Source organism: Carcharhinus amblyrhynchos, chromosome X (assembly GCF_965287045.1).
Source record: "Carcharhinus amblyrhynchos chromosome X, sCarAmb.v2.hapA, whole genome shotgun sequence".
NCBI lineage: Eukaryota > Metazoa > Chordata > Chondrichthyes > Carcharhiniformes > Carcharhinidae > Carcharhinus > Carcharhinus amblyrhynchos.
In genome coordinates, this window is record NC_137359.1 from 6,678,671 (window position 1) to 6,691,853 (window position 13,183).

The window sequence follows — 13,183 nt, forward strand, 5'->3', positions numbered from 1 at the left end:
CCCTCAGTCTCTCCTCATAGGACCTTCCCTCCATACCAGGCAACATCCTGGTAAACCTCCTCTGCACCCTCTCCAATGCCTCTACATCCTTCCTATAATGTGGGGACCAGAACTGCACACAATACTCCAAGTGCGGACGCACCAGAGTTTTGTACAGTTGCAACATGACGTTGCGGCTCCTAAATTCAATCCCCCTACCGATAAACGCCAAGACACCGTATGCCTTCCTAACTACCTTATCTACTTGATTCCCAACTTTCAGGGATCTATGTACACATACACCTAGATCCCTCTGTTCATCAACACTATTCAGAGTCCTACCGTTAGCCCGATACTCTACGCATCTGTTATTCCTGCCAAAGTGAATTACCTCACACTTTTCGGCATTAAACTCCATCTGCCACCTCGCGGCCCAGCTCTGCAACTTGTCCAAGTCTCCCTGTAAACTATGACACCCCTCTTCACTATCTACCACTCCTCCGACTTTGGTGTCATCAGCAAATTTACTGATCCACCCAACTATACCCTCATCCAGATCATTTATAAAAATTACAAACAGCAGTGGCCCCAAAACAGATCCCTGAGGCACACCACTTGTAACCGAACTCCATGACGAATACTTTCCATCAACCACCACCCTCTGTCTCCTATCTGCTAGCCAATTCCTGATCCAATTAACTAAATCACCCCCAATCCCATACATCTGCATTTTCTGCAGAAGCCTTCCATGGTGAACCTTATCAAATGCCTTACTAAAGTCCATATATACCACGTCAACTGCCTTACCCCCATCCACCTCTTTGGTCACTTTCTCAAAAAACTCAATAAGGTTAGTAAGGCACGACCTACCCTTCACAAAACCATGCTGACTATCTCCAATCAATACATTACTCTCTAAATAACTATAATTCCTATCCCTAATAATTTTTTCTAAAACCTTGCCCACAACAGAAGTAAGACTCACAGGTCTATAATTCCCAGGGAAGTCTCTGTTCCCCTTCTTAAACAATGGGACAACATTCGCTATCCTCCAATCCTCTGGCACTATACCTGTGACCAACGACGACCTGAAGATCAGAGCCAGAGGCTCTGCAATCGCCTCTCTTGCCTCCCAGAGAATCCTAGGGTAAATCCCATCCGGCCCAGGGGACTTATCTATTTTCAAACCCTCAAGAATATCTAGCACATCCTCCTTATCAACTGCAATACTATCCAGTTTACAACCCTGTAACCCAGTGTTCTCCACAGCTACATTTATGTCTCCCTGCGTGAATACCGAAGAGAAATATTGGTTCAATGCCTCTCCAATCTCTTCCAGTTCCACACATAAATTCCCACTGCTGTCTCTAACTGGCCCTAATCTTGCCCTAACCAACCTTCTGTTAACATATCTATAGAACGCCTTAGGATTCTCCTTAATCCTATCAGCCAAAGTCTTCTCGTGACCTCTTTTAGCTCTTCTTAACTCACTCTTTAACTCCCTCCTAGCCAATCTAAAGCTTTCCAGTGCACTACCTGAGCCCTCAAGTCTCATCTGGACATAAGCCTCCTTTTTCCTTTTAACCAGCGAAACAACTTTTTTAGTGCACCACGGTTCCCTAGCTCGACCAATTCCTCCTTGCCTGACAGGGACATACATATCAAGGACTCACAGTAGCTGCTCCTTGAAAAAACTTCACATTTCGGATGTTCCCAGCCCCTGTAGTCTCCTAGTCCAACCTATGCTTCCTAATTTTCCCAGGAGTATGGGAGTTATCTCCGGGAATGCGGGCGTTATGGCCAGGAGTGCAGGAGTTATCACTGGGACTGTGTGAATTATCCTCGGGAATGTGGGAGTTATCCTCGGGAGTGCGGGAGTTATCCTCGGGAGTGCGGCAGTTATCCTCGGGAGTGAGGGAGTTATTCAAGGGAGTGTGGGAGTTATTCCCGGGGGTGTGGGAGTTATCCCCGGGTGTGTGGGATTTATAAAGATACAAAGAACAAAGAACAAAACAGCCCAGGAAACAGGCCCTTCGGCCCAACGAGCCCGCGCTGCCATTTTAACATTATGAGTCCCCCCTCCACCCGTGACCCTTGTCTATGCTTATGGCATCGAGGGAAGACTAATTTAGGGACAATTTATTACACCAATCAGCCTAATAGCACATCTTTGGGGTGTGGGAGGAAACCGGAGCACCCAGAGAAAACCCACGCAAGCACGGGGAGGATGCGCAAACTCCCACAGACACCGGCCCAAATCCATGTATCTGCACAGCAAACAGTGATAGTGTGGGAGATATCCTTGGGAATGTGGGAATTATCCTCGGGAGTGCGGCAGATATCCTCAGGAGTGTGGGAGTTATTCCCGGGAGTGTGGGAGTTATTCCCGGTCGTGTGGGATTTATTCCCGGGAGTGTGGGAGTTATCCCTGGGAGTGTGGGAGTTATCCCCGGAAGTGGGAAGTTATCTGCGGGAGTGTGGGAGTTATCGTCGGGAGAGTGGGAGTTATCCATAGAACCTCAGAAACAGGCCTTTTGGCCCTTCTTGGCTGTGCTGAACCATTTTTCTACCTAGTCCCACTGACCATATCCCTCCACACCCCTCTCATCCATGAACCTGTCCAAGTTTTTCTTAAATGTGAAAAGTGAGCCCACTTTAACCACTTTATCCAGCAGCTCATTCCACACTCCCACCACTCTCTGTGTGAAGAAGCCCCTCTCTAATATTCCCTTTAAACTTTTCCCCCTCACCCTTAACCCATGTCCTCTAGTTTTTTTTTCTCCCCTAGCTTCAGTGGAAAAAGCCTGCTTGCATTCACTCTATCTATACCTATCATAATTTTATACACCTCTATCAAATCTCCCCTCATTCTTCTACGCTCCAGGGAATAAAGTCCAAACCTACTCAACCTTTCTCTGTAACTCAGCTTCTCAAGTCCCGGCAACATCCTTGTAAACCTTCTCTGCACTCTTTCAACCTTATTAATATCCTTCCTGTAATTAGGTGACCAAAACTGCACACAATACTGTAAATTCGGCCTTACCAATGTCTTATACAACCTCACCATAACATTCCAACTCTTATACTCAATACTTTGATTTATAAAGGCCAATGTACCGAGAGCACTCTTTACGATCCTATCTACCTTTGACGTCACTTTTAGGGAGTTATGTATCTATATTCCCAGATCCCTCTGTTCTACTGCACTCTTCAGTGTCCTACCATTTACCTTGCATGTTCAACCTTGATTTGTCCTTCCAAAGTACAATACCTCACACTTGTCTGCAGTAAACTCCATCTGTCATTTTTCAGCCCATTTTTCTAGCTGGTCCAAATTCCTCTGCAAGCTTTGAAAACTTTCCTCAATGTCCACTTTTGTATCATCAGCAAATTTGCTGATCCAATTTACCACATTATCATCCAGATCATTGATATAGATGATAAACAACAATGGACAACACTGATCCCTGTGGCACACCACTAGTCACAGGCCTTCACTCAGAGAAGCAATCCTCCACCACCACTCTCTGGTTTCTTCCATTGAACCAATGTCTAATCCAATTTACTACCTCTCCATGTATACCTAGAGACTGAACCTTCCTAACTAACCTCCCATGAGGGACCTTGTCAAAGGCCTTACTGAAGTCCATGTAGACAACATCCACTGCCTTCCCTTCATCCACTTTCCTGGTAACCTCCTCGAAAATAATAGATTGGTTAAACACGATCTATCACACACAAAGCCATGTTGACTCTCCCTAATAAGTCCCTGTCCATCCAAGTATTTGTAGATCCTATCTCTTAGTACTCCCTCCAATAATTTACCTACTACTGACGTCAAACTTACCAGCCTATAATTTCCCGGATTACTTTTTGAGCCTTTTTTAAACAACGGAACAACATGAGCTATCCTCCAATCATCTGGTACCTCACCCATGGATACCAACATTTTAAATATATCTGCCAGGGCCCCTGCAATTTCAACACTAGTCTCCTTAAAGATCCGAGGGAATACTGTGTCCGGTCCTGGGGATTTATTTACTCTGATTTGCCTCAAGACAGCAAGCACCTCCTCCCCTTTAATCTGTACAGGTTCCATGGCCTCCCTACTTGTTTGCCTTATTTCCATAGATTCCATGCCAGTTTCCTTAGTAAATACGGATGCAAAAAACCCATTTAATATCTCCCCCGTTTCTTTTGGTTCCATACATAACTGACCTCTCTGATCTTCAACAGGACCAATTTTATCCCTTACTATCCTTTTGCTGTTAATATACCTGTACAAGCTCTTAGGATTATCCTTCACCTTGACTGCCAAAGCAACCTCATGTCTTCTTTTAGCCCACCTGATTTCTTTCTTAAGTAGTTTCTTGCACGTTTTATATTCCTCAGGCATCTTATTTGTTCTCTGTTGCCTATACATGTCATACATCTCTCTCTTCTTCTTTATCAGAGTTCCAATATCCCTCGAGTATTCATTTTGCCTTTAATCCTGACAGGAACATACAAACTCTGCACTCTCAAAATTTCTCCTTTGAAGGCCTCCCACTTACCAATCACATCCTTGCCGAGAACAGCCTGTCCCAATCCACGCCTTTTAGATCCTTTCTCATTTCTTCAAATTTGGCCTTTTTGCAGTTTGGAACCTCAACCCGAGGACCAGATCTATCTTTATCCATGATCAAGTTGAAACTAATGGTGTTATGATCACTGGAACCAAAGTGTTCCCCTACACACACTTCCACCACTTGCCCAAACTCATTTCCTAATAGGAGATCTAATATTGCATCCTCTCCAGTTGGTACTTCTATATATTGATTTAGAAAATTTTCCTGAACACATTTTACAAATTCCAACCCGTCTAGACCCTTAACAGTATGGGAATCCCAATCTATATGTGGAAAATTAAAATCCCCTACTATCACAACTTTCTGTTTCCGACAGCTGTCTGCTATCTCTCTGCTGATTTGCTCCTCCAATTCTCGCTGATTATTGGTCTATAATACAACCCCATTAATGTGGTCATACCTTTCTGTTTCTCAGCTCCACCCATATGTCCTTGGTAGACAAGCCCTCTAATCTGTCCTGCCTGAGCACTGCTGCAACATTTTCCCTGACTAGCAATGCCATCCCCCCACCCTTCATCCCTCTGCCTGAAACTTGGAACCCTGGAACACTGAGTTGCCAGTCCTGCCCCTCCGGTAGCCAAGTTTCACTAATGGCTAAAATGTCATAATTCCATGTGTCAATCCATGCCTTCAACTCGTCTGCCTTCCCCACAATACTCCTGGCATTGAAATAGACACACCTCAAAAGATTACTACCACCACACACAACCCTTCTATTTGTGATTTTGCATGAACTATTAACATCATTTATTTTCACCCCCGCTCCACTATCTGCTCTGGCACCCTGGTTCCCTGGGAGCTCGAAGTTACCCCCGGGAGCGCAGGAGTTATCCCCGGGAGAGTGGGAGCTATTTCCAGGAGTGTGGGAGTTATGCCTGGGAGGGTAGGAGTTATTCCTGGGAGTGTGTGAATTATCCCCGGGAAGTGGGAGTTATCTTGGGCATGCGGGAGATATCCTTGGGAATGTGCGAGTTATCCTCGGGAGTGCGGAAAATATCCTCGGGAACACGGAAGTTATCCCCGAGAGTGTGGGACTCATCCCTGGGACTGCGGGACTCATCCCTGGGAGTGTAGGAGTTATCCCCACGATTGTGGGAGATCCCTAGGAGTGCGGGAGTTATCGCCGAGAGCGCAGGAGTTATCCCGAGGGAGTTCGGAAGTTATCCCTGGGAGTGTGGGAGTTATCCCTGGAAGTGCGGGAGTTATACCCGGGAGTGTGGGCGTTATCCCTGAGAGTGTGGGAGTTATCCCCAGGAGTGTGGGAGTTATCCTTGGGACTGTGTGAGTTATCCCCAGGAGCTGGGAGTAATCCTCAGGAGTGCGGGAGTAATGGGTCATTTTCAGGTTGACAACCATTGGGGTGCCAAAGGGATCAGTGCTGGGGTCTCAACTATTTACAATTATATCACTGACTTGGATGAAGAGACCAAGTATAGTGTAGCCAAACTTGCTACCAATATGGGGATAGGTAGGAAAGCAAATTGTGCAAAGGATACAGTCTGCCAGGGATATGGGTAGGGATATGGATAGATTAAGTGAGTGGGAAAAAATTGGCAGGCACAGTATGTGGGAAAATGTTGTCCACTTTGGTGGAAAGAATATTGTTTAAATGGAGAGCGACTACAGAATGCTGAGGCGCAGAGGGATCTGGGTGTTCCTATATATGAATCATGAAATGTTAATATGCAGATACAAGCAAGTCTTTAAATTGTTGGCTTTTATTGCAAGGAGAATGGAGTATCAATGTAGGGAGTTCTTGCTACAAGTGTACAGCGCAGAGGTGAGACCTGGAGTACTGCACAGTTTTGGACTCCTTATTTAAGTCGGGATAAACTGGAGCTGTTCAGAGAGGATTTACCAGGCTGATTCCCGGGATTAAGGGATTGTCTTGTGAAGAAAGATTGAAAGGGTTGGGCTGATACCCACTGTAATTTAGAAGAATGAGAGATGATTTTTGAAACACATCAGATTCTGAGGGGGGCTTGACAAGGTGGATATTGAGAGGATGCTCTCCCCTCGCAGGGGAATGTAGATCGAGGGAGGGGCACAGTTTCAAAATAAGAGGTTTCCCATTTGGAATGAGAATGAGGAGGCATTTCTTCTCTGAGGGAGGTTAGAGTTTGAAATTCTCTCCCTCAGAGAGCTGTAGGGGCTGGATCATTGAATATATTCAATGTTTGACTAACAAGGGAGTTGAGGGTTATGGTGGTAGGGAGGAGGTAGACAGGAATGTGGACTTAAGGCCATGGATGACCAAGCAGGCTCGAGGGCCTGAATGGCCTACTCCTGCTCCGATTTCTTCTGTCTTTTTATCCTTATTATATTAGTAACAGAAACATTGGAGGCTGTTTGACTGACAGTTAGGAATTACTCAGGCAGGTGATGACGAAGATACTGTTTGCTTTCCAATTGGTTGGAGAGTGGTACACCATGAGGATGGACATGTTTGGTGGTCGAAAGTGGGGTGATTGGCGTCAGAAACTCATGTGATGAAACCTCCAATAATGCATCTAACCAGAGGTGGCTGCCATTTTGCTGAAACTGTCAAAATTGAAGTTGCCCAGGAAAGGGGGCCCATAACAGAAACTTACCACAATAACCTGGGCTGGAGAAAGTCCTGGACTGAGCACTCTATGTTCAGCAGTGAAATTGATCAATATAAATTTTCCTTCACATTGTTGCAAGGAAATAGTGAATTCCCAGGAGCACTGAGCAGGAAATAGGAGATGGAAACTCATTCAGCAGAACTCTACCACCTTGACCACCACAATTGAAGTGGGCGAGAGGCGGACAACGACAATGCCCATTGACCTCAGACGGGAATTTCCAGTTTTGCTCGTGTGAGGCTGTAAAATCCCACTCGTTATGTCAGATGCCTATCCCCTTTTTACTTGACCAGGACCTCATGGTGTATCCACTTTAGCTGATACTAGCCTGACTGGACACAGAATTAGTAGTGCCCACATCTTTTTGCGCCTCCACCCAGACATGTAATCTTTTGAGAAGTACAGCTTCTAGGCACTTAACTCTGGGCTATCTATACGGCTGACAAGGAATTATTCCTCCTTCATGTTCCTGAAAGCATTTCCATACACTTTTTTGGTACAAACATTCTTCTCAATTATTTTGTTATCTTCCCATTATGGCCTACACATTGCGGATGACCTTTCGAGCTCCATTTGATATAAAGCTGCGATTCAGGTCAAATTCACACTGCTGGTCACAAGGAGCAAAGTTCGAATATGTTGACGGAAATGTGGCTCATTTACATCATTGCTGACATTTCAGAAATGTTGGGGTGGTAGTTATAGGACGGATGTCAGAGGTAGGTTCTTTACCCAGAGGGTGGTGGGGGAATGGAATGCCCTGCCTGCTGCAGTTGTAGATGCGCCTAGTTTGGGGGCGTTTAAGAGGTCCGTGGATAGGTTTATGGATGGAAAGGGATTGGTTTAGGTTAGAGGGTCATTGCTTTTCTCTTAATTGGTCGGCGCAACATCGTGGGCCGAAGGGCTTGTTCTGTGCTGTAATGTTCTATGTTCTACAGAGCTGCCATGTTATAGTCACATTTTGTCCCTTGAGTGAGCTCAGAAAAGAGATCTCAAAAAGTATCAGGCATATAGATAAGGGTGGGGGTAAGAGGGCGGGAGGGTTTGTTGGGGGGGAGGATTCTCCCCAAAAAATTCTAAATGTCAAATTCGCGTAAAAACTAAAGAAAGTCCTGCTGGTTTTTTAGCGGAATTTTCAGAATGAATCTCCCTCACTCTGAGGGGTGCACACTGGAAATCAGCGTGCGGGGCCCATTCCGGCTGGAGAATCCGACAGCATAGCGCTGAGCGGGCCATGGCGTGCGCCCCAATCAGTCAGCGCCGAGATCAGCACATGCGCTGCATCCCCACACTGCCAGCCTCCCGATCGCTGGCCAGCACGATCGCCGGCGAGCCTCATGACTCCACATCGCTGTCCCTCTGACCGCCACCCCTCCCACCTGACTGCTGCCCTTTTGGACTTCTCTGGGACAGCACCGATGTCCCCCCCACACCGGCTCACCCCAAGCACCCCGACACCAATTCCGCCCCCATCCCCCACCTGCGCAGTCAGCCCTGATCACCTACTCCATGCCTCTGCTGGCGATCCCAATGCAGAGTGGAAGTGGGATTCCCCCCCAATAGGTCCCACCCATATCATACCATGTGCGAGGGTAGGTGATGGTACGAGGTCTAAAGTTAAGGAGAGGGTACAGGTAAGGGAAGAGGCCGAGGATGTCCCAATAATAGAGGGAGTAGGGGGCGTGAGTATAGTTGGTGGCGTTGCGGCAAATAGGGTCCAGGTGAAGGCTGAGATGAAAGCACTTTATCTGAATGCACGAAGCATTCGGAATAAAGTGGATGAGCTGGTGGCGCAGATCGACACAAATGGATACGATCTGGTGGCCATTACAGAGACGTGGCTGCAAGGTGACAGGGACTGGGAGCTGAATGTACAGGGCTATCAAGTGTTTAGGAAGGATAGGCAGGAGGGAAAAGGGGGGTGCGTAGCTCTGCTGATTAAGGATAGCATCACGGTGGTAGCAAGGGATGATATTGGAGCCAAGGAGCAGAGGGTGGAATCGTTGTGGGTGGAGATTAGGAACAGCAAAGGGAGGAAGACGCTGGTGGGTGTCGTCTATAGGCCTCCGAATAATGATCTGGAGGTGGGGCGGGCTGTTAACGCGCAAATAAGTGCGGCGTGCAGGAATGGGACGGCCGTAGTTATGGGGAATTTCAATCTGCATATTGATTGGTCGACCCATGTTGGACGTGGGGGGCTCGAGGAAGAGTTCTTGGAATGCTGCCGGGATAGTTTCCTCGAACAGTGTGTGTTGGAGCCGACGAGGGAGCGAGCTATCTTGGATCTGGTGCTATGTAATGAGGCGGGTAGAATTAGGGACCTTGTGGTGAAGGATCCTCTTGGGGAGAGTGATCATTGTATGGTGGAGTTTCTGGTGCAGATGGAGGAGGAGAAAGTGGGTTCCCAGACACGCGTCCTTTGTTTAAATAGAGGGGAGTACGGTAGGATGAGAGAAGAATTGGCGAATGTGGACTGGGGGAGCGCGTTGGAGGGAGGGTCTGTTGAGGAGCAGTGGAGGATCTTTAAGGAGATCTTTCTTGGTGCTCAGCGGAAATTTATTCCGATGCTGATCTTATTGAATGGCGGGGCAGGCTCGAAGGGCTGGATGGCTTACTCCTGCTCCTATTTCTTATGTTTATGTTCTTACATCTGGCCCAACGCCCGATGGGCAGTGCCAGTTTGCCTCTCGGGCAGTGCCAGGCAGCCAGGTTGGCACTGCCAGGCTGGCAATGGCCAGGGGACACCCCCTTACTCTTGACCTCCTGGGGGGACCTCCATGGTCTCTGTTCACTCCAGCAGGGTTGGGCCGCCTGTTCCCCATGAACTGGGGAGCTGTTGTAAACCCTGCTGGAGTGCACCACTCTGAGCTGGGCGGTGGAGGGGGGGGACACTCATGGGCCCATAGATTTCAGTCCCAGACCCGCTAATGAGATTCAAAAAACTGTCGGCTCCAAAAAACTTGGCTGCAGAGTCGCCCCCATGGACTCCAGGAGTTAAACCGTCAGTTCAGACCAGATAAACAATCAATAGTACTGGTTAAGTTGACATCTACTCCCTTATCTAATGTGGAAAGTTGGAATAATGTGCCAGGTCCATCAAACTTGCTAAAATAATCCTTCAGTTATATGATGTTTGACCTCACAAGAGTCCAGCTTAAAGTGATAGTGATGAGGTCATCTTGAAAATAATATGAGATCAATAGGAGAAAGCATTCGAAGAAATGCTGGGGAGGAATGGGGCAGGGGTGGGGTAGGAAAGGGATAAAGGATAAGATAAGGGTAGAGAGAGGAGCAAAGGGTAGGGGGCAGTATAGGTGATAGTAATATTGAAAGGACATTGCAGGGAATTTTGTGGCAGATTTTATGGAGCCCAAAAAATTGGGAAACATGGTGGGTGGGATTCTCTGGCCAGTCACGCTAGTGGGATTCTCCGGTCTCACTGAGTGCCAAATTTCCCATCGTTGCTCCATCAGTGGTGGGGTGTGAATGACCCAAGAATTCCAGGCGGCATGTAAGGTGACTAAATCGGGTGGAATGCGGAATCTTCGTTGAGATGCCGGGATAAAGTCAGCAGTGTGCTTGTGGTGTGTTGAATCTCACACTGACCTGTGGCCAGTTCCCATTTGTAATCTGCTCATCTGTTGTAAATAGCTATCAATGTAAAATATTTAAGAATTAATTCCCTGCCTCAGGGTAAGGTTCACGTGTCACAGAATCTCTGGCACCTGGTTCAGCTTTGTATAAAGACACTGTGAACTGGTTGACTTTGTGCAGTTGTTTGTTAGCCCAAGCTTCTAGCAAACTCCAAGTGGTTTGCAGGTGGGCGTGTTCAGACATTTGAAATTAAATTTGTATTGTTACCAGGATTGTGGGAGAGTCTCGGACCAGTGGGGATAATCTCAGAGGAAGGGGTCGCCCATTGAAGGCAGAGGTGAGGAGGAGTTTCTTCTCTCTGAGGGGAGTGAATCTGGGGAATTCTTTCCCGCAGAGGGCTGTAGAGGCTGGGGCGTTAAGTAAGTTCAAGGCTGAGATAGATAGAGTTTTAACCAGTAAGGGATTGAGGGTTATGAGGATAAGGCAGAGAAGTGGAGTTGAGGATTATATCAGATCAGTCACAATCTCATTGAATGGCAGAGCAGACTCGATGGGCTGAATGACCAATTCTGCTCCTACGCCTTATGGAACTCATTGTGGCTTCCTTGGAGGTGTAAACAGCTCTTTCTTATCTCCTCAAGCCTAGGAGAATGGAAACCATCCAATTTGATGGCTGAGCCATTTCAGCAGTTAATGCTTGAGGGGCATTCAGGAGAATTGTTTTGGCCAGTTTGCAACAAGTCAAACAAAAGACAGTGCAGTTCTGGACTTAGTTTGAAGAAATGAAGCAGGGACAGGTAGAAGGAGTGACAGTGAGAGAGCATTTTGAGAATACTGATCATAATTCAGTTAGTTTTACCATAATGAGGGAAAAAGACAAAGACCGTTCAGGAGTTCTAAAGTGGGGCATGGCCAATTTTACAAAGTGGGGAGTGATTTACCAAAGGTGGATTGGAAGCAGCTACTTCAAGATAAATCAGTGTCAGAGCAGCGGAGGGCATTGAAAGGGGAGATTAAGGGGATTCAGAGTAAACATTTCTCACAAAGTAAGAGTGTGGAAAGGCCAAATCTGGAGCACCCTGGATGCTCAAGTTGCTCACAGGGTAAGATAAGGCAGAAAAGGAAAGTTTACATCGGACACGAAAAATTACAGAAAGCCGAGAGGAGTATAGAAAGTGAAATCAAAATGGGAATTAGGAAAGCAAAAAGAGAACATGAAAAAATATTGACAAGTGAAATCAAGGAGAGTGCAAAGATATTTTATCAACACTCTAACAGTAAGAGGGCAGATAAGGAAAGAGTAGGGCCCACAAAAAAACCAGAATGGGAGCATATGTGAGGAGAAAGAGGATGTGGGTGTGTTTAATAATGAATACTTTGCTTCTGTGTACACAAGAAAGGGGACAATGCAGACATTGTAGGTAAGGAGGAGGAGTGTGAAGTATTGGATGTGACAAACATAGCAAGAAAGTATTAATGGGATTAGCATCCTTGAAAGTGGATAAATCAGCAGGACTGGATGAAATGTAAACTAGGCTGTTAAAGCAAGCCAGAGAGGGAATAGTAGAGGGTCTGACCATCATTTTCCGATCCTCACTGGATACAGATGTGGTGCCAGAGGTTTGGACGTCTGCTAATGTTGTACTTTTGTTTAAAACTGGAGCGAGGGATAGACCGAATTATTACAGACCAGTCAGTCTAACCTCAGTAACGGAAAAGTTATCGCAATCAATTCTGAGAGACATGATAAACTGTCACTTAGAAAGGCACAGATTAATCAGAGGAGGCTGATTAATCTATCCAATCTATCCGACCTACACATCTTTGGATGCTGAAGGGCAATTTAGCATGGCCAATCCACCTAACCTGCACATCTTTGGACACAAAAGGACAATTTAGCATGGCCAATCCGCCTAACCTGCACATCTTTGGATGCTGAGGGGCAATTCAGCATGGCCAATCCACCTAACCTACACATCTTTGGATACTAAAGGACAATTTAGCATGGCCAATCCTCCTAACCTGCACATCTTTGGACACTAAGGGGCAATTTAGCATGGCCAATCCGCCTAACCTGCACATCTTTGGACACTAAGGGACAATTTAGCATGGCCAATCCACCTAACCTGCACATCCTTGGAGTGTGGGAGGAAACCTGAGCACCCAGAGGAAATCCACACAAGACACAGGGAGAATGTGCAAACTCTACAGTCACTTGAAGACAGAATTGAACCCAGGTCCCTGGCGCAGTGAGGCAGCAGTGCTAACCACATGCTGCTAAACTTGATTCAGGTCTATTGGTCCTGGAGTGAAAGTTGATTATGCTCCCTGATAATATCTTTCACAAAGGCAAGATGGTTGTCCAGAACATTGGTT